Source organism: Nycticebus coucang, chromosome 7, assembly GCF_027406575.1.
Source record: "Nycticebus coucang isolate mNycCou1 chromosome 7, mNycCou1.pri, whole genome shotgun sequence".
Taxonomy (NCBI): Eukaryota; Metazoa; Chordata; class Mammalia; order Primates; family Lorisidae; genus Nycticebus; species Nycticebus coucang.
This window is the reverse complement of record NC_069786.1, coordinates 45,728,560-45,748,104: the sequence shown is the minus strand read 5'-3', so window position 1 is coordinate 45,748,104 and position 19,545 is coordinate 45,728,560.

Here is a 19,545-nt window from a genome sequence, read left to right as displayed (position 1 = left end):
GAAGCTGTTTTCAGTATTCAATGTTCACAAGCAGTGTGCACTCATAGAGTCCAGCATTGCTGCAATGAGTGATTGGTGACATGACAGTGGGAGATAAATCTAGATGAATCAATAGCAAGAAATGTTTGCATTCACCTCTCAGTTGCCCATGAGGTCCTAGGACCTAAGTCCTAAGATTCAAGTAGCTCCAGATCATATTGCAAATATGCTCACTATTCAGGGCAAGAGAGGGCAAAAGAGACAAGCCAAAAAGTCTTCTAAGCTAAAGAGAACTGGACATAAGGACAAAGGAAACTAAAACTTAAAGACTGAAGCCCATATAAGCACATACATGCAGATAGTATGTACACATACTATAGTGTAATCGTATGTGTAATAGTAATACAGAGGATGTCAAAAACTATATACACATTTGAAAAAGCAAAAACTATTAAAATTGTAACACAGTATATATTGATAACATGTGTTACCTTGTGTATTGTATTTTGTGCCTCTTGTAATTGCAGAAGTCAAGCATAACTTGAGTATTACAATTTTAATACAGTTTTTTAGTTTCTTAAAATGTGTATACATTTTTTGGCACTGTGTGTGTATATGTGTAGAGAGAGAGTGAGAGAAGGGAACAGAACAGAATGTGTACATGTTAACTTAAGAAAGAGAAGGCCCATGTATGTGACCTTGGGTCTCAAGCCCATCCTGAACCACTCATCAAGCTCGGGGTGTGGACAGCCCGTGGCATCAGGGCCACACCCAAAGATGATTGGAGCCCAACATCATCACGTATGGAAACTTTGCTTGGGGTGGGAAAAGTAGAGTTGAAGGTACCTCTGATTTGGACATTGAACATGGTATCTTAGAGGTATACGTATTTGAGTTTAGCAAAGACAATACATAAAAATATCATGGAAATAGATGAGCCAGTGAAGGGAAAAAGTAATCTGATCCATTGACATATAAAAAAAAGGACATTTTGTTTTGTTTTTTTGACAGGGTTGTCAGAGGAATCATTTGTAGTGAAGTCATGTCAATAAATATAATGCGAGTGTCATATGGAAGGAAGTTTTCACTCAAAGAAAACACAAAATGACATTTTGACAAAATGTTCAAATAAATAATTTGCTCCATGATCTATTGTAGTCAGACGTTTTTCTCAAATCCTCATTTTCATATTTAATGGGTGAAAACCATTAAAGAGGTCTAATTTAATGATTTTGAGAATATCTTTAATATATTTTTGCATTTTTTGAAGAAAAAGTGTAATATAAAGACTAATTTCCACAAAAGAAAAAAAGGATAATGCAAATCACTTGAATTTTTAAAAATACATAAGGCTATGTAGAGACATGCAGAGTGAAGATAATAATGAATTAAAATTAACAAAAAGCCATAATTCTGTCATATCCATTACCTAGGATTTGTTGGAATATTTTCTCCTTCATTGAGTTATGAATAAAAATTCAGTTATTCAAAATGTCATTTTATATAGGGCAGAATATCAATAATATTTCCAAAAGATAACTGTAATGAAAATATAATTTGAATGTTCCTGAGAACATGCAACTATTTTTAAAGAATTTCAGAAAAGTTCCACTGTCGTGGTGCTATTTCCTGGCAGCGGTGGCAACACTGGTAACCAGACAGATACTGGCTTTTCTGGTTCAGAAGAGCAAAGAATGTCGACAGAAAGCACTGCCCATGATTCATGTGTCACAACAAGGTTTAAGTCATTCTTCAGTAGAAGAATTTCCAAGGTTATTCCTTGACACAAGCTTTGTATAGACATTACTCTGCTATTCCCGTGGTTACCAAAAGGGAAGAAAAAACCAATATACTTCAAATCTTAACTGCTTTCCCATTAAATGCCAAGCACAAAATGACCTTCATCTGAACATTGTTTCCTAGATGATTTTATTTTTTCAACTGATTTAGATAAGAATTGTCTTCTTCCCTTTGAAAACAGTGTCAAATTACCCCAAACAAACAAACAATGACAAATATCCTCTATACTCATAATAATAAAAGCTATCATTTTTTATCCAGCTACACTGCTTTAACTTTAAATACTCTTCAAGGATTGGGAATGCTGGAAATTATGCAGAAAAGGTGGTCTGAGAAATTAAATTAAAACAAAGCAAAACAGAACAAGTGATTCTTTGAGTTGGGTTTCTGGGCCGAGTAAATCATGTGAACAGTTCTCTTTAACTCAGTTAAAAGGGCTATTTTTTGGGTTGTAGTTTGTAGGAGCAAATAAGATACAAGAGATCAAAGGTAGAGCAAGATGGCAGCCGAGTAACAGCTTCCCTGCAACTGGGCACAGTGAGTCTGGGGAGATAAGACTCCAGGTATATCTGGCTGGTGGGATCTGCCTATAATCATCCCTTTGAGGATACAGGGAATCAGCAAGGGATTTCTGGACCTCAAGAGGAGCACAAAAACAGTGGAAAACTGGTAAGTGATTGCGTGTGTTCGATCGACCCAATCCCGCCGGCAACCATAAGTGAGACTGCAAACCAGAAAGGCCTTACCTGTGAACTATTTTGGTGTTTTTGGACTTTGCACTCAGTTGAACTGCCTTGGAGAGAGTTTGAGCAGGAGTGCGGAGAACTTTGGGCATTGTCTAGGGCCCAAAACTGAGCTGCTGAGGCTGATGAAGCTAATAGTATTTGGCTGTGGGCGGCAAGGAGCCATTGTGAGAGAACTGCCCTGGCAAGCTCTGCCCTCAGGGTCGGAGAGCAAGAATCGGGCGGGAGCTAGTAACCTAGTGACTGAGCAGCCTAAAGGCTGCCTTACAGCCTTAATCCTCAGGGGCAGAGTGAGACCTTTGGCACACTGGAGCTATTGCCCTGGGTAGAGTGCCGTGGCATCACAGCTCATAGCAACCTCAAACTCCTGGGCTTGGCACCACTCGGACTTCCATAAGAGCTGTGCCACAACCTCCAGACCACAACCCGCGCCCAAATGGTCTTCCGCATTCCAAGACCAGGAACTGCGGGAGCCATGCAACCCTGCATCCTCCCTCATGTACCCTCCCTCACTCCACAACAGCCCACTCATCTGGCAAGGGACACTGGTAGCCATGTGCCCTCTGGAGCCCTCCCTGCCTCTGCGTAGAGCCCTGCTCCTTGCCAGAGACTGCTGGTGTCTCAGGCTCTCTATGCTAAAGTTACTGAGTGCCAGACACTCCCAGAACCGTGTGCACCACCTCCCTCCCTGTTGCTGGATCTGGGTGTGTCACACTCCGGAGCTGCTTCCACAACCAGAACTCCCTAGCTGGGGCAGCCCCAGAGAAACTACACAGGGTCACTCCCTACAAAGATCCAGCAACAATAGAGTGATCCCGTTGGGGTCTAATCTTGGAGAAACACCTCCACAACTCTGAGGATGGCCAGAGGCAACGGTGAAAAACAATCACGAGGTGAAATCAACAGAAAAACTCTGGCAAGATAAATAATCAGAGTAGATCAACTCCCCCAAGGGTCAATGGGGCAGACACAGCACAAGATCCCATGCACAAACAAATAGCTGAGATGTCAGAAATCTAATTCAGAATCTGGATAACAAATAAGATTGAATTCGAATTCCAAGCAGTAACCCAAAAGATATCTCAAGAATTCAACGAATTCAAAGACCAAATGACCAAAGATTTTGACACATTGAGACCAGAAGTTGCAGCCCTCAAAGATCTGAGAAACACAGTAGAATCCCTCAGTAACAGAATGGAACAAACAGAAGAAAGGATTTCTGACTTTGAAGATGAAGCTTTCGAACACTCCCAAACTCTCAAAGAAGAAGAGAAATGGAGGGTAAAAGCAGATCACTCTCTCAGAGAGCTCTGGGCTAATTTGAAGAAAACCAATATTCATCTTATAGGGATCCCCGAAAGCAATGAAGTGGCTTCACAAGGCACAGAGTCTCTTCTTCATCAGATCATGAAGGAGAACTTTTCAGGCATGCCAAGAGATTCTGAAATTCAGATAGCAGACAGTTTCAGAACTCCAGCACGACACAACCCAAATAAGACATCCCCCAGACACATCATAATCAATTTCACTAAAGTTAATATGAAGGAAAAAATTCTGAAAGCAGCCAGACAAAAGAAAACTATCACCTACAAGGGCAAGAATATTAGAATAACTGCAGATCTCTCTGCTGAAACCTTTCAAGCTAGAAGAGGATGGTCATCGACTTTTAATCTTGTAAACAAAATAACTTTCAACCCAGGATCCTGTACCCAGCTAAACTGAGTTTCATTTATGACGGAGAAATGAAATACTTTAATGACATTCACATGTTGAAGAAATTTGCCATAACTAAACCAGCTCTCCAGGATATTCTCAGACCTATCCTCATAAAGACTAGTGTAATCCTCCAACACAAATGTAAACCCACCCAGAAAATTTTGATCAAATTCCAACTTTCACAATTTCAAAAAGATTAAAAATGTCCACTGGACTCGTGAAAGGCTTATCAATATTCTCAATTAATGTGAATGTTTTGAATTGTCCTCTAAAGAGGCACAGATTGGCTGATTGGATACAAAAACTCAAACCAGATATTTACTGCATACAAGTTTTGCATCTTACATTAAAAGACAAATATAAACTCAAGGTTAAGGTATGATCATCTATACTCCAGGCAAATGGAAAACAGAAAAAAGCAGGCATTGCAATCCTGTTCACAGACACAATAGGCTTTCAACCAACCAAAATAAGGAAGGATAAGGATGGACACTTCATATTTGTTAAAGGTAACACTCAATATGATGAGATCTTAATTATTAATATTTATGCACCCAACCAGAACACACCTCAATTTATAAGAGAAACTCTAACAGACATGAGCAACTTGATTTCCTCTAGTTCCATAGTAGTTGGAGATTTTAACACCCCTTTAGCAGTGCTGGATAGAGCCTCCAAAAAGAAGCTAAGCAAAGAAATCTTAGATTTAAACTTAACCATTCAACATCTGGACTTAACAGAAATCTACAGAACATTTCATCCCAACAAAATTGAATACACATTCTTCTCAGGAGCCCATGGAACATAGTCCAAAATCAACCACATCCTAGGCCACAAATCTAACTTTAGCAAATTTAAAAAAATAGAAATAATTCCTTGCATCTTCTCAGACCATCATGGAATAAAAGTTGAACTCAATAACAGGAACCTGCATACCCATACAAAAACATGGAAGCTAAACAACCTTATGCTGAAGTATAGATGGGCTATAAATGAGATTAAGAAGGAAATCACCAAATTTTTGGAACAAAACAACAATCATGACACAAATTATCAGAACTTCTGGGATACTGCAAAGGCAGTCCTAAGAAGGAAATTTATAGCACTGCAAGCCTTCCTCAAGAAAACGGAAAGAGAGGAAGTTAATAACTTAATGGGACATCTCAAGCAAATGGAGAAGAACACTCCAACCCCAAACCCAGCAGAAAAAAAGAAATAACCAAAATCAGAGCAGAATTAAATGAAATTGAAAACAAAAGAATTATACAACAGATCAATAAATCCAAAAGTTGGTTTTTTGAAAAGATCAATAGAATAGATAAACCTTTGGCCAATCTAACCAGGAAAAAAAGAGTAAAATCTCTAATTTCATCAGTCAGAAATGGTAACGATGAAATAACAAGACCACCTCAGAAATTCAAGAAATCCTTAACAAATACTACAAGTTATTCTACTCTCAGAAATATGAAAATCTGAAAGAAATCGACTAATACCTGGAAGTACACCACCTACCAAGACTTAGCCAGAATGAAGTGGACATGTTGAACAGGCCTATATCAAGTTCTGAAATAGCATCAGCTATACAAAATCTCCCTAAAAAGAAAAGCCCAGGAAGAGATGGCTTAACGTCAGAATTCTACCAAACCTTTAAAGAAGAACTAGTACCTATATTACGAAACCTCTTGCAAAATATAGAAAAAGAAGGAATATTACCCAACACATTCTATGAAGCAAACATCACCTTGATCCCCAAACTAGGGAAAGACCCAAGGAGAAAAGAAAATTATAGACCAATGTCACTAATGAATATTGATGCAAAAAAACTCAATAAGATCCTAACAAACAGAATCCAACAACACAGCAAAAAATTATACACCACGACCAAGTGGGATTTATCTCAGGGTCTCAAGGCTGGTTCAATATATGTAAATCTATAAATGTAATTCAGCACATAAACAAACTAAAAAATAAGGACCATATGATTCTTTCAATTGATGCAGAAAAAGCTTTTGATAATATCCAGCATCCCTTCATGATCAGAACACTTAAGAAAATTGGTATAGAAGGGACATTTCTTAAACTAATAGAAGCTATCTACAGCAAAGTCACAGCCAATATCGTATTGAATGGAGTTAAATTGAAATCATTTCCACTTAGATCAGGAACCAGGCAAGGTTGCCCATTGTCTCCATTGCTCTTTAACATTGTAATGGAAGTTTTAACCATTGCAATTAGGGAAGAAAAGGCGATCAAGGGTATCCACATAGGGTCAGAAGAGATCAAACTTTCACTCTTTGCAGATGATATGATCGTATATCTGGAAAACACTAGGGATTCTACCTCAAAACTTTTAGAAGTGATCAAGAAATACAGCAATGTCTCAGGCTACAAAATCAACACCCATAAATCTGTAGCTTTTATATATATCAATAATAACCAAGCCAAAAAAAAAAAAACATAAAACAGTCAAGGACTCTATTCCTTTCACAATAGTGCCAAAGAAGATGAAATATTTGGGAGTTTATCTAACAAAAGACGTGAAAGATCTCTATACAGAGAACTATGAAACTTTAAGAAAAGAAATAGCTGAAGATGTTAACAAATGGAAAAACTTACCATGCTCATGGCTGGGAAGAATCAACATTGTTAAAATGTCTGCACTACCCAAAGCAATATATAATTTTAATGCAATTCCTATTAAAACTCCATTGTCATATTTTAAAGATCTTGAAAAAATAATATTTCGTTTTATATGGAATCAGAAAAAAACTCGAATAGCCAAAACATTACTGAGCAATAAAAACACAGCAGGAGAAATCACACTACCAGACCTGAGACTGTACTACAAATCGATAGTGATCAAAACAGCATGGTACTGGCACAAAAGCAGAGAAGTAGATGTCTGGAACAGAATAGAGAACCAAGAGATGAATCCAGCTACTTACCATTATTTGATCTTTGACAAGCCAATTAAAAACATTCAGTGGGGAAAAGATTCCCTATTTAACAAATGGTGCTGGGTGAACTGGCTGGCAATCTGTACACGATTGAAACTGGACCCACACCTTTCACCATTAACTAAGATAGACTCTCACTGGATAAAAGATTTAAACTTAAGACATGAAACTATAAAAATGCTTGAAGAAAGTGCAGGAAAAACTCTTGAAGGAATCGGCCTGGGTGAATATTTTATTAGGAGGAGTCCCCAGATTATATGGTCCATTGATCCATCAATAATTTTTTTCCTTCAAGGAAATAGAAGAAAACAAAGCAAACAAAACCTAACAGAAAGACTGATAACAACAAGGAAACACGTCTTGTCTCTGCTTACCTAAATGGTTCTGTATATACGTCTTTAGTGTTAGAGTCTCATTATCAAGTCTATTACCCAATTCTCATTATCAGTCACAGAGGAGATGATTTGAGATGGGTGTTTTTAGCAAAGTCTTTCCTGTTCTTACTGCCCCTCACCAAAAAAACCCACAACTGAATAAACCCAAGAAATTCAATACTTTTGTTGTGTCCTCAGTATGAGGGCCTAGACACCATATAAGATTCAAAGAATACGTTTAAATCCTTGTTCTCAGTGAACTTAGAGTCTAACACCTTATTCTATGTTTTGTTATAATTTGATTTCCTCTGTAGTGTTTACACAAAGGAATGAAGAGAAAGTTCAAAGGAGGAAGAATTAATGTCTATTTGGATTTAGAAATTACTTTCTAGAGTATGGCCTTGAAAGTATAGGAAGTGCAAGATTGAACAGATGGCAATTGAAGGTAAACGTATTACACACAGAGAATGTAAGATTAACAAAGACATGTAAGTCGGTACTTAGGTCTTTATGAGTCTCAGGTTGCTGTTTCAGAGAGAATATGGACTACAGATTAGAGACCAGTAGCAGATAAATAGGTAGTGTCATTCTGTGAGGGTCCTAAAATGCTAGTCTAGGAAGAATACACTTCAATGTGTAGATAATTAAGTCATTAAATGTATTTTTAGGAAGTAGCGAATGAGATTCCTAAAACACAATCCTGACCATACTCATGCCTTGAAACATTGTATAAAGCAAGTGCAAAGAGGAGATATTAAAAAGGTTGCTGACCTTTGTCTCTAGAGAGGACAATGGCATCTCCTGCCACCATGCTGAAGCTATCAGCTCTCCACTCTGCACTTATTGGAGCTGCCAAAACATTTTCATTCCTCTGCTCTGCTCTCCCCCACCCTCAGCTAGCTGTCTGTGCTGGACATCCAGATAAGCCCCTCCATCATCAATCCTTGCTACCCTGGGAATGCTTCATAAACACTGCTGTGCTGTGCAACATCTCTGTATCCCTAAATATTTAGATAAAGAACTAGGCAACCATCAGCCTGAGATCAGGGGAATGCCTTCTGGATAATATACTGGTTAACTCTGTAGGAATGTTGTACACACTTTATTTCTGGATGACTCCCATCTCCATTACAGTCCTACCTCTGATCCCTAATAGAGATTCTTCATGCTTCCTAATGTCAAGAGTATAAAATAAAACACACAGCACCTGAAAGGGTGCGGTGGGCTGCAGTGCACAGGAGAGTATCACAGTAGGCAGCCTCACATCTAGGGACCTTGCTATGCCAAATTCATTGTCAGCCTTACCTCTGACATGTGGAAAATCAACTGAGCATGCCCTGGTGTCTACTGCCTCCGTGCTGTAGCTATCACCTCCACTCTTCACCGGAGCTGCCCACGGCATTTCATTCCTCTCTGCTCGCCCCCACCCTCAGCCAGCTGTCTGTGCTGGGCATCCGGATAAACTCCTCCATCATCAATCCTTGCTACCTTGGGAATGCTTCATAAACAAAGCTGTGCTGTGCAGCTTCTTCTGTGTCCCTAAATATTTAGATAAAAACCCGACAAGCATCAGCCAGAGATTGGGGGAGTGGCTCCACTCAAGGGGTGAAGGTCGGTTCTTGTGGGGAGAGGGTAAAATATCTAACTTGTGTTATGCATGAGACACAAACATACATGCAGTACATAAACAGATATACAGTATATTTGTGGTATTACATGTTCATGGTGCAAATTCCATTAACTTATGCCTCATGTACTAGGAAAAACAAGTTGTAAAAGGCTTCTTAGAGAGAAGTGGTGAAAAAAAAAGTTGGGAAATGCTGTCACAGGAGCCTCAACTTTGCCCAGTGTGTTCACAGGGGGAGTGGAGAGAGGAAGACAGAATAGTATCTGTGAATAAAAAACCCATCTGGACTCTTTATCCTCTAAGCCAAGGTGGAACCATCTCGATACTTTAGATCCACTCCAAGGAGACTGAAGGGGGCTATTCAGAGAGCTGCTGGCAGAATACCAGATGACCGGGGGCAGTGCTACCGAGAGGCACTGCCAGAAGGGGCAGGCCCTGCCAGCTTTGAGACGGTACCTTAGCTTGAGGGTGGGGAGTGTCCATGGCCTCTTTAGTCCCCAGGCTTGTGCAAATAGAGCTGAGGTTCCCTGAACATTGCTCTGCATCCACGGACACACTTGCAAGACCTGCAAGTCCCTCCCTTCTCCTGGGCTAGTGAGCTACTCTAAATGGGAGTGTTTTGGCTGCGTTGGACCTTTGGTAAGCCAGTGGCTGGCATGGAAAGATGATTTGGCAGCCAAATTCTGCTTAGAGTGATGACATATTCTCCTGCGTGTGGTTGAGGAATGAACAGATGGAGAGAACCAGCCATGGTCTGGGACCATCCATGACATCAAACAGGGAGTCATCTTTGTTTCTATTAGAGTTTCTGTGTAATTGTTTTGTCCGCCCACAAACAGTTGGAATCTTGCCCAATACCTGGGACTTGGGAAGCAGGTGGGAAAATGAACAGACCTGAAGCAGGAGGATGGAGCTGCCTCTGCAAGGACAGCTTCAAAACCAAGGAGGGCAATGTGTGAGTGAAACTGCACACAGTGGAAGCAGGATCATCAAGGCCATTTTACCTAACAGAGAAAATACCAAGAAAATTGTTATGAAGACTAATTGGCTAGATATGTAATTTTCTCTAATTATGTTGGACGAGAAAATTATACGTACTTATATATGCCAGAGTCAGTATATCCCCATATAAACATGCAAACACATGTAGAGCTTACCTTATTATGTATGTGTGTGATATTTGAATGTGTAATTTTCTAATTTGATAATTATTTAATGAAGTTCTTCTTTCAAGGTACTTTCCTTTGAATTTCCTTTTGTGTTCCTGTATGTAAAGTAGAAAGTGAGAGGATATTTCCAAAAATGGAAATGCATCAAGGGGACAATGAAAATTTAATGAGGCTGCCATTCTTTAGATCTTTAAGGGATTTTTTTAAAGTGTGAATAATATTTAATAGAATGACTTGCTAAGGGATCAGGATATATTTTTTTAATTACTACTTTATACAGGTAAATGTTTTGGGGCTTGCACTGACAAGCCTGCAGAGAAGTTGTAAGTCCTGTGGGAGGAGAAACAGGTCCACAAAAGGAAGTAATGTTATCCCACGTCATTTCACGTGAAATCAGCTTTGGAATTTATGTTCGTGCCTTTTATGGGCAAAAAAATGAAGTCTTGATTTGCATTTAAAATATGTGCTCAGGTTCATATCCAGTTAAATCCAACTAAGCTCGCATACCTATGTCATTTTGACAAGACTGAGGCCCATATGAAACTAAGGATTCTCAAAGTTGTTCCAGCCAAACCTATACCTGCCAAGAGGAGAGGAGGGACAGGGATTTCTACCTCAAACTCAAAAAAGAAAATATCTTAATTTTGTATATTTCTGATATTTTTTAAATCCCATTGTCCATATTGTTATCTCAGTTATGCACTTATTTCAACAAATACACACACGCACATACACACACATGCACCGCAGCCTCTGGGCTTGGTAAAGCCTTAGTACACAGATTTTCATCCTTTAACTTTCAAAAGGAAAACTAGTTACATGAGGGTGCTAATGGCATGGACAGAAAGAATTCTCAGTCATAAATCAAGTATGCACCATTGAAACCACATGCTTGTTAAAATAATGGTTTCCACCTTTGTAAAAAAAAAAAAAAAAAGTACAGTATTTGAAAATTGTAAGCAATCGTGCCTAACTCTCTCCATCCATCCATCCTACTTGGAGGGGAAGAGCTATCTGTCATCAATGCACCAGAAATGTTACTATACACAAAATTCTGTGCCTTCTTAAAAGACACTGGCAAAAGCCACACTCATTCCTAACAGCACAGGGGGCCTAGTTGTGGAGTTCTGATTCTTCTCCCAAAGCTAACACATACCCTAGGGATGAAATGTTTTTAGCATGCGTTGTGCCTTTCAGGTTGTGTTTCTAAATATGCTTTTGCTTGGCTGGCTGGTTATCATCAATTCACTAATATTCTCTAGAGAATGTATGTGGGAAAGCCCAATAGTGGCATTACTAAATTCAGATTCTAAATGAATAGGCACAGCAAAGCTGAAAAATGGAAGTAAAGTATGCTTTGTTCAGTCTGCATAAATCTCTGTCATTCCACTCTGTCATTCAACTCCTGAAGAATTTTTTGTAATTAAGACCTTTGATTCATAGCAATTTTAATAGCAAATGTTAAAAGAGGTAAGCAAATGCCAAAATCTTTGGGGGCAAAGGTGTTTAGCTGCACTTTTTCTTTTGTTGTTTGAAGAATTTGGGGTGGTATTATTGTTGTTTTCTCGTTTCAATATCCAGTTAATAAAAACTTTTTAATGGCAGGATCTGGCTTAGATGTCATGTAATGAGATATCCTTCGCAAAGTATAAAGCAGAAATAACATGAATAGTTATGCTGCAATTATTAAATCATCTTTCCACCACAATATAACCAATATACAGTGAAAACAGATGAAAGTCATCTGTTCTGTAGGCAGTGAAATTAAAATCTTAAAAAATAAAAAAAACACAACTACATGGAAAATTGCAATATTTGTGAATTTAAATATGTGGCCATTCATTTCTTAAAAGAAATATTTTAATGAGAAAGCAATTCTCCTGATAGAAATACATGTACATAGAAAAGGTTTCTGGAAGGACTTCAGATTTGAGCACATGACACTCATACTGATAGGTTTCTTTTACTTAGTCACACATTTGCCCCCTTTTGAGGAGAAACCAACTGTATAAACTGTTGGTTTTCACAGTATTCTACCTTGATTAAAAATAGAAGCTAAAGAGACAAAGACAAACCATATTTGATTTGAAATAGTATGTCCTTTTCTAAGACCTAGGTCACGACAGCCTCCATAAACACAAAGTCAAGTGATCCTGAGTCATGCATGAATGAATGCCAAGTGCTTTTCCTCCACCTGAACAGATATTTGAAAGGGCAATAATAGCTTGCAAAGTACATCTTATGCCCTGTGTAATCCTAATATGTGTTACAAGATTATTTAATAGTGAAAATAAGCACCAAAAGGTAAAAAAGAAAAAAAAAAGAGCCTATTCCTTCCATACCACAAACTAAAAAAAGAATATAATGAAAGAAATATAGGCATCTCATCTGCTCTAAATAAATTGCCTGAACCTATAAATATGGAAGAATTTCAAGCTGCAAATTGCTAAGAAGGATTTCAACATTATAGGAGAGAGAGAGAGAGAAATGAGAAATTCAAAATACCAACCTTGCAAAATATAAGCAGAGCTGTTTGCATTGCCCTGTGGCTTGTTCGTCATCTATCCAAAAGTTATTCAGAATTGTTTTAACTTCACTAAAAATCCAAGAGGACCAAGAGTTCAAGACCAGCCTGAGCAAGAGCAAAATCCTGTCTCTACAAATATGTGAGCTTGGTGGCACAAACCTATAGTCCCGGCTACTTGGAAGGCCAGGTAGGGCAGGAGGGTCATTTGATCCCAGGAGTTTGAGGCTGTGGTGAACTCTAGCCTGGACAACAGAGCTGGGCTTTGTATCAAAAAAAAAAAAAAAAAAAGAAAGAAAGAAAGAAAAGGACAACAGAAAAATAAAAAAATAAATCTAAGAGGAATTTGTAGTAATCTATGCCGTAGGAACCCACTAGCCAAAGCTTATTAAATCTAATTTTTGTGATGTTTCTACAATGTGCCGGATTTTCCATTCAGGTAGCCATGCCAAAATACACTCTAAATAGAGATTATCCTACCACATCAGCCCTATTAATAATAGTGACTTTTTAGCTGGTTTATCTAGTGACACTTCACATGTTCTCTATAAAATAATCTTTTAAATGGTAACTTCGAAATACTGACATAATGCTTGTAAAGTGAAAGAAAACGTTGAATTTAGTAACCTGGGTCATTCCTGAAGTTTCCTCACTATATCTTTCATGTAGATTATTCCTAAAGCCATGCTTGCTAAATTCCCGGTCAGTCTGTAAAGTCAGTGGATTAAACTGCCCAAATACCTAGCCATTTAATGGTCAGTAACAACCCCTAAGAACCTATTTCTTCATCTGTAAAATTAGAAGACTGAACTGATTGATCTTGAAAATCCTTTACAGATTTACAGTTCTTGTTGTAACAGTAAACGTAATACAGAAAATTTCCAAACAAAGCTAGACAGGAAGCTAATATTTGTAATGTCAGGCAGAGAGATTAGCTCAGCAATTTCCACTAATAGGAGTCATATGGTGAAATGCCCTGGAGCTATCTAGAAACAGATCTCTGATTGCTCAGAACTACAGGTACAGCCAATTTACTAAAAGACTTTTTTTTTTAATTAGAAAATTCAAGGCATGCTCTTTCTTGGGATGAAGCAGTTGACTCTGGAGAAGAAAGTTGTGTTTTTTCAGATAAACATTGAAATAAGACTGAATTGAGCAGGGGATTGGGTTGGAGAAGAATGGGAGGTACTATAAAGGTCAGAGAAACAGAACTGGGCTATGGATTGGCATGTGCCCAGTATTTCAAGGCCCTGTGGCTTTTTGTTGACAGTCAGGTAGCCTACCAATGGTACTTAATAGCCTGAACAATGGAGGATATAGTGAGATACAATGAGCAGCATGTTCACCATTTTATTTTATGTTGATCATGGAATAGCTAGACAAATGCCAAAGCCAAAGGGAAACCAATCAAAAGAAGTTTCTAAAGATTTAAAAGACGCGCTCTAACACATTTTCCTTCTATAAAAGAGTGTGTGTTTAGATGAAGCAGTAATGTAGGGTATTGGGAGGAAGTGTTATTTTTTCATTATTACATACATTTATAAATTATTCCTAGAAAGTTTGTAGATGGTCCATAGTTTTGGAAATATGAAGAGTTTCAGAGTTTTAAAAATTAGAACAGCAATTTGAGAATGAATGTTTAAAAGAAAAACAAAATGAAATGTGGTTCTTACATTTGTAAGACTCACTCTTCAGATGCTCTTTAAAATTGTGTGATTGAATGCAGTAAGATACAAAGATTTCAAAGAGCTTGTTTATTAAAATGTTTGAGAATGAAACTTTTTCAAAAGTAAAGTCTACTACAGAGTAGCAAAATGTATTCATTCATATAATACAAGTATATACTAAGAATTCACTCGTCAATCCAACTGAGGTGCATAAAAAGTGAAGAACTTATAGAAATAACAAAAATTCTTTTTCTGTGAGTTTGTCCCTAATAATCCATGAGTAGTTTTAGTAGTTCTTCCTCTCCTATCCCCAATGTGTATTATGATAGAAACTTATTGGAGTGAAATTGTTTCCTTATAGGTCTATCCACTCCTAATACCAGAAGCAGTTTGTAATCAGGAAATGTCATTTTGCCTTAGTGTCTTCTATGTTACTGGACAGAAGGGCATTCAGTATGAATTTGCTCAATAGTTTTGTATTGCTTTCATTTTTGATGTAGATAAAAAGAAAATTTAAACATATAAATAATCTTACCCAAGTCTTAAAGCTCTAGTTGGTAATATTGGAATACCTCTATAAAGTTAAGAGCCTAAGACAAACAGCCTAGGAGAAAATCCTTGCATCATAAATAATAAAAGGAATGTCCCTAAGAGATAAAGAAATACACAACAACAAGAAAAAAGCTAACACCCAAATAGGAATATAATAATTATTGAAGGATATGAATAAAAAATATAAATGACTAATAAATATTGAAAAGATGGTAAATGATCAGAGAAAGGCAAATTAAAATTCTAGTGAGCTAGCATGTTTGCTGGTCTTATTCCATTGAGCAAAATTGTAAAAAGTTGATAAGATCATTGGTTGGAAAAGATGGCAAAATAGTACAGCCCATGTTTAGGGAAGGTCTAACCTATTAAAATTTATAACACATACATGTGTCCTTGAACCAGCAATTGCGGTTGTAATTTATCTTAGAAAAATACTTGCACAAAGAAGTTTGCCTGAGCGTTTCTGGTAGCTTCTGGTTGTTGTGGTGGTGGTGGTTGTTATATTAGTGAAAAGTTAGAGGCAAAGTAAGTATTGATAAGGCGCAGGTTAAATAGATTGCAGCCTGTTCTGCAGAAATCTGGACAGTCTTAGAAAAGAATAATTTGAATATGTATTCATGACAAGACAGCACATCCAGGACAAAGGGGGAAAAGTTGCAGAAGAGTATCTATAACATACTCCAATTTTTTTTTGGGGGGGAATATATAATCACCAAAACTTTGCAGGCTAATGTCTGAAAAGATGTGCAAAGTTCATGGTTATCGACTGCCGTGGGAGACATGCAGAGACTTTCATTTTACTTACATGCTTTTGCATTGACCTTCGTTACCATTTGATCATTTTTCTAACCCTGATATTTATAAAATGTGAAATGTTGAGTGAAGACTTTGCATGTTTGGTATAAAACTTATAACATTAAAGATGTCTTTTTTTATCTAAATTTTTTTTTTTTTGAGACAGAGTTTCACTCTGTTGCCCCAGGCTAGAGTACTGTGGCATCATAGCTCACAGCAACTTCAAACTCCTGGGCTCAAGCGATCCTCTTGCCTCAGCCTCCTGAGTAGCTGGGACTACAGGTCTGTGCCACCACATCCAGCCAAGTTCTCCCCCTCCATTTTTAGGAGAGAAAGGGTCTTGCTCTTGCTGAGGCTGATCTGAAACTCCTGAACTCAAGCAATCTACTCACCTTGGCCTCTCAGAGTGCTAGGATTACAGGCATGAACCACCAAGCCTGGCCCAAAATATTTTTAAAGAATATAATGTGCACATGTACTTTAGAAAATCAAGTATACAGGAAGACTTCATCAGTTTCGATGCTTTGGGCTGTCTGAATCATCAGACAAAAAGTAAATAAATAAATAAATAAATAAATAAATAAATAAATAAAGCAATTATCATCTTGCTACCCAGTACACTAGAAGGAGGACATGGTTGGTTTGTTCAGCAGCTTACCTATGTCAGGAAGAGCTTCTCTGTTTTACTATTTTCAGCATGATTCTCACTCTCTGATGCCTACAGTGATTCTCGGTGTCCCATTCAGACATAACAACAGCTTCAGGAAGATAGAGCGCATCTCTTTATCATTCTCTTGAAGTAGGGAGGGGCGGTTTCCTCAGAAACACCCCCTCCCCATCCCTAGAATCCTTTCTTTCCCATTCCATTGGCCAGACGAGCATTCCAGTCCAAGGAAATAGAGTCATTCTTGGAAGTTTAAGTAAAATTGGCTTCCCCTGAGCTCCATGAATAAAAACAAAATTGGGGTTCACTCAGGAAAGCAGAAGAGCTCAATAAACGCTGGGTAGTCAACCAACAATGTAAGTTAACAGTGTCTTATAAAAAGGAAGAGCCCCTTTCCTGGCCTCACACTTCCGTCTGCAATCCCTCTGGAAGAAATAATTTTAACTACTTACCTATTAAGTAGTTAAAATAGCTAAGTAGTTAAAACTTATTTAACTACTTGCTAAACAATACTCTTATCCTATTTTATCTTATTTATTAGGTTTAAGGTCTATCTACAGAATTTAACAAGGATTTAGTTTATTTACATTCTCTATCAACACTGCTGATCTCCCAAATATAATTACATTACTATTTTTTCTCCCTCTAAACATTACCTTTGTGACTGTAAGAAAAATGATACAGTATTTTCATCTTTTATTTCTCACTCAACCAAAGTTAGTGCCATAGAACTCCACCCTTTTTCAGATGAGGCATCACTCATTTCCAACCTCTTCCACAGCTTTTTTCCCTGGCTACTAATCTTCCAATTTCCATTGTCTATAATTTTATTTTTACACTGACATGTTCACAACATTCTGTAAGCATAAGTAAATTTATTTTTTACAAACATAGTTAAATTTTCTGGGCCTTTCTCCTCAAGGTCGAAAATCAATAATAGGCATTAATATTAGCACAATTACATATATTTTCACTGCAATTTCTTTTGTACTTTTTATGTACTTTTGTAGGTTTTTGTTCTTGAATCATTTGCCTTTGTCATATTTTCTATTGTTATGAGACTCTTCCCTCATCTTTTATTTTCTGTAGTTTCATGTCTGCCCGGTCAGAGGGATCCTGCCAGGAGCTCTTTCCTCTTTCCCTCTGTCCTGGCTGCCCTTTTTAACTGCCTTCAACTGTTCACTTGCTTTGTATGCACTATTTGCTTGAGTTCATGTTTTTCTTTTTCTTGGTTCATTCCCTCACTTTGCTGAAGAATATCTTTAAAATCTTATTTGAGAGGTTGAACTCTGGTGTTTCATTGTGTTACTATCTTTTTTTGATAGTTTGGCTGGTTTTCATAACACATTCCCAGCTTTGAGGGCATTGTTTTGTTGTCTTCTCATATCCAGAGTGATCTGTCCAGCTATACATTTACACGCATATTTATGTATAGTTGACCTTTGAACAACACGGGTTTGCCCTGCCCAAATCCACTTCTACTGGGATGTTATTTCCCCTTCTCCATCTCTGAGACGGCAAGACAAGGCGTCCCCCTACTCCTCTCAGCTCAGCCAATAGGAAGATGGTCAGGATGAAGAACTTTAAGAAGATCCACTTCTACTTAACCAATACCAAATGTATTTTCTCTTCCTTAGGATTTTCTTTTCTTCCTTTCTCTCTCTCTCTTTTTTCCTTCCTTCCTTCCTTTCTTCCAAGTCTCACTATGTTGCCCTCAGTAGAGTGCTATGGCATCACAGCTCACAGCAACCTTCAGCTCTTAGGCTTAAGCGATTCTCTTGCCTCAGCCTCCCGAGTAGCTGGGACTACAGGCGCCCACCACAAGGCCCCACTATTTTCTTGTTGCAGTTGTCATTGTTGTTTAGCTGGCCCAGGCCGGGTTCTAACTGCCAGTGAACACTCCAGCTGGTGCTGTAACTGCTTTGCTACAGACGCCAAGCCAAGGATTTTCTTAATAACATTTTCTTTTCTCTAGCTTACTTTAGGGTATAAGAATAGAGTATGTGTTGCATATAATATGTTGCATATAACATACAAAATAGGTATGTTGTTGATAAGGCTTCTGGCCAATGGTAGGCTACTTATTGCAAGTGAAGTGACTCAGGAACAAAAAACTAAATACCACATGTTTGCACTTGTAAGTGGGAGCTAAGCTGTGGGTACTCATGGTGATACAGAGTGACATAAAGGACACTAAAGACTCAGAAGAAGGGAAAGTGGGAAGGGAAATGAGGGATAAAAATTGGGTATATTGTGCACTGTCTGGGTGATGGGTACACCTAATGCACAGACTTCACTACCATACAACATATCCATGTATCTGCAAAAGTTGTTCCAGAAATGAAAATACAAATATTGTAAAATGTATTAAACAAAATATATATGTAGATAAAGCCTTTTAGAAGAAAGATAAGAATATATGGGAAAAAGGAAAGCATGCAAAAAGAAAAAAACCGATAATTGATTTGACAAATATATTTTTCAAATGATGAGTTTCATAAAGAGAGAACAGTAAAATCAGATAAGAAGACATTATTTTAAAAAAACGCTATTCGTACCCGTTAAATTTATTGAAATTGAAAAGTAAAAAATACTGTAAGCTATTAGCAGTTAAGTTTGGGGGTAGTCAAAAGTTATATCCAGATTTTTAATTGCATGGGGTCAGCACTGCTAACCTCAACATCCTTTAAGGGTCAACTGGGTATACAAACACACACACATACACTCTTACATTTAAGAGTGTAAATGTAAGAGTGTAAAACTTACATTTACAGATAGGGGCAGTCCCCAGGTTGTGAATGAGATAGGTTCTGTAGGTTTTCTCTAAGTTGAATTTGTATATAAGTTGGAACAGGTACATTTACCAACTACCTGTAATAGTCTCTGTTCATAAGTGTTAGTCCCACATCAGCTGGATATTTGTGAGTCAGGGATGTTTGTATTCTCTAGAAGCTTTTAGAGACTTCTTTTTATCTTAA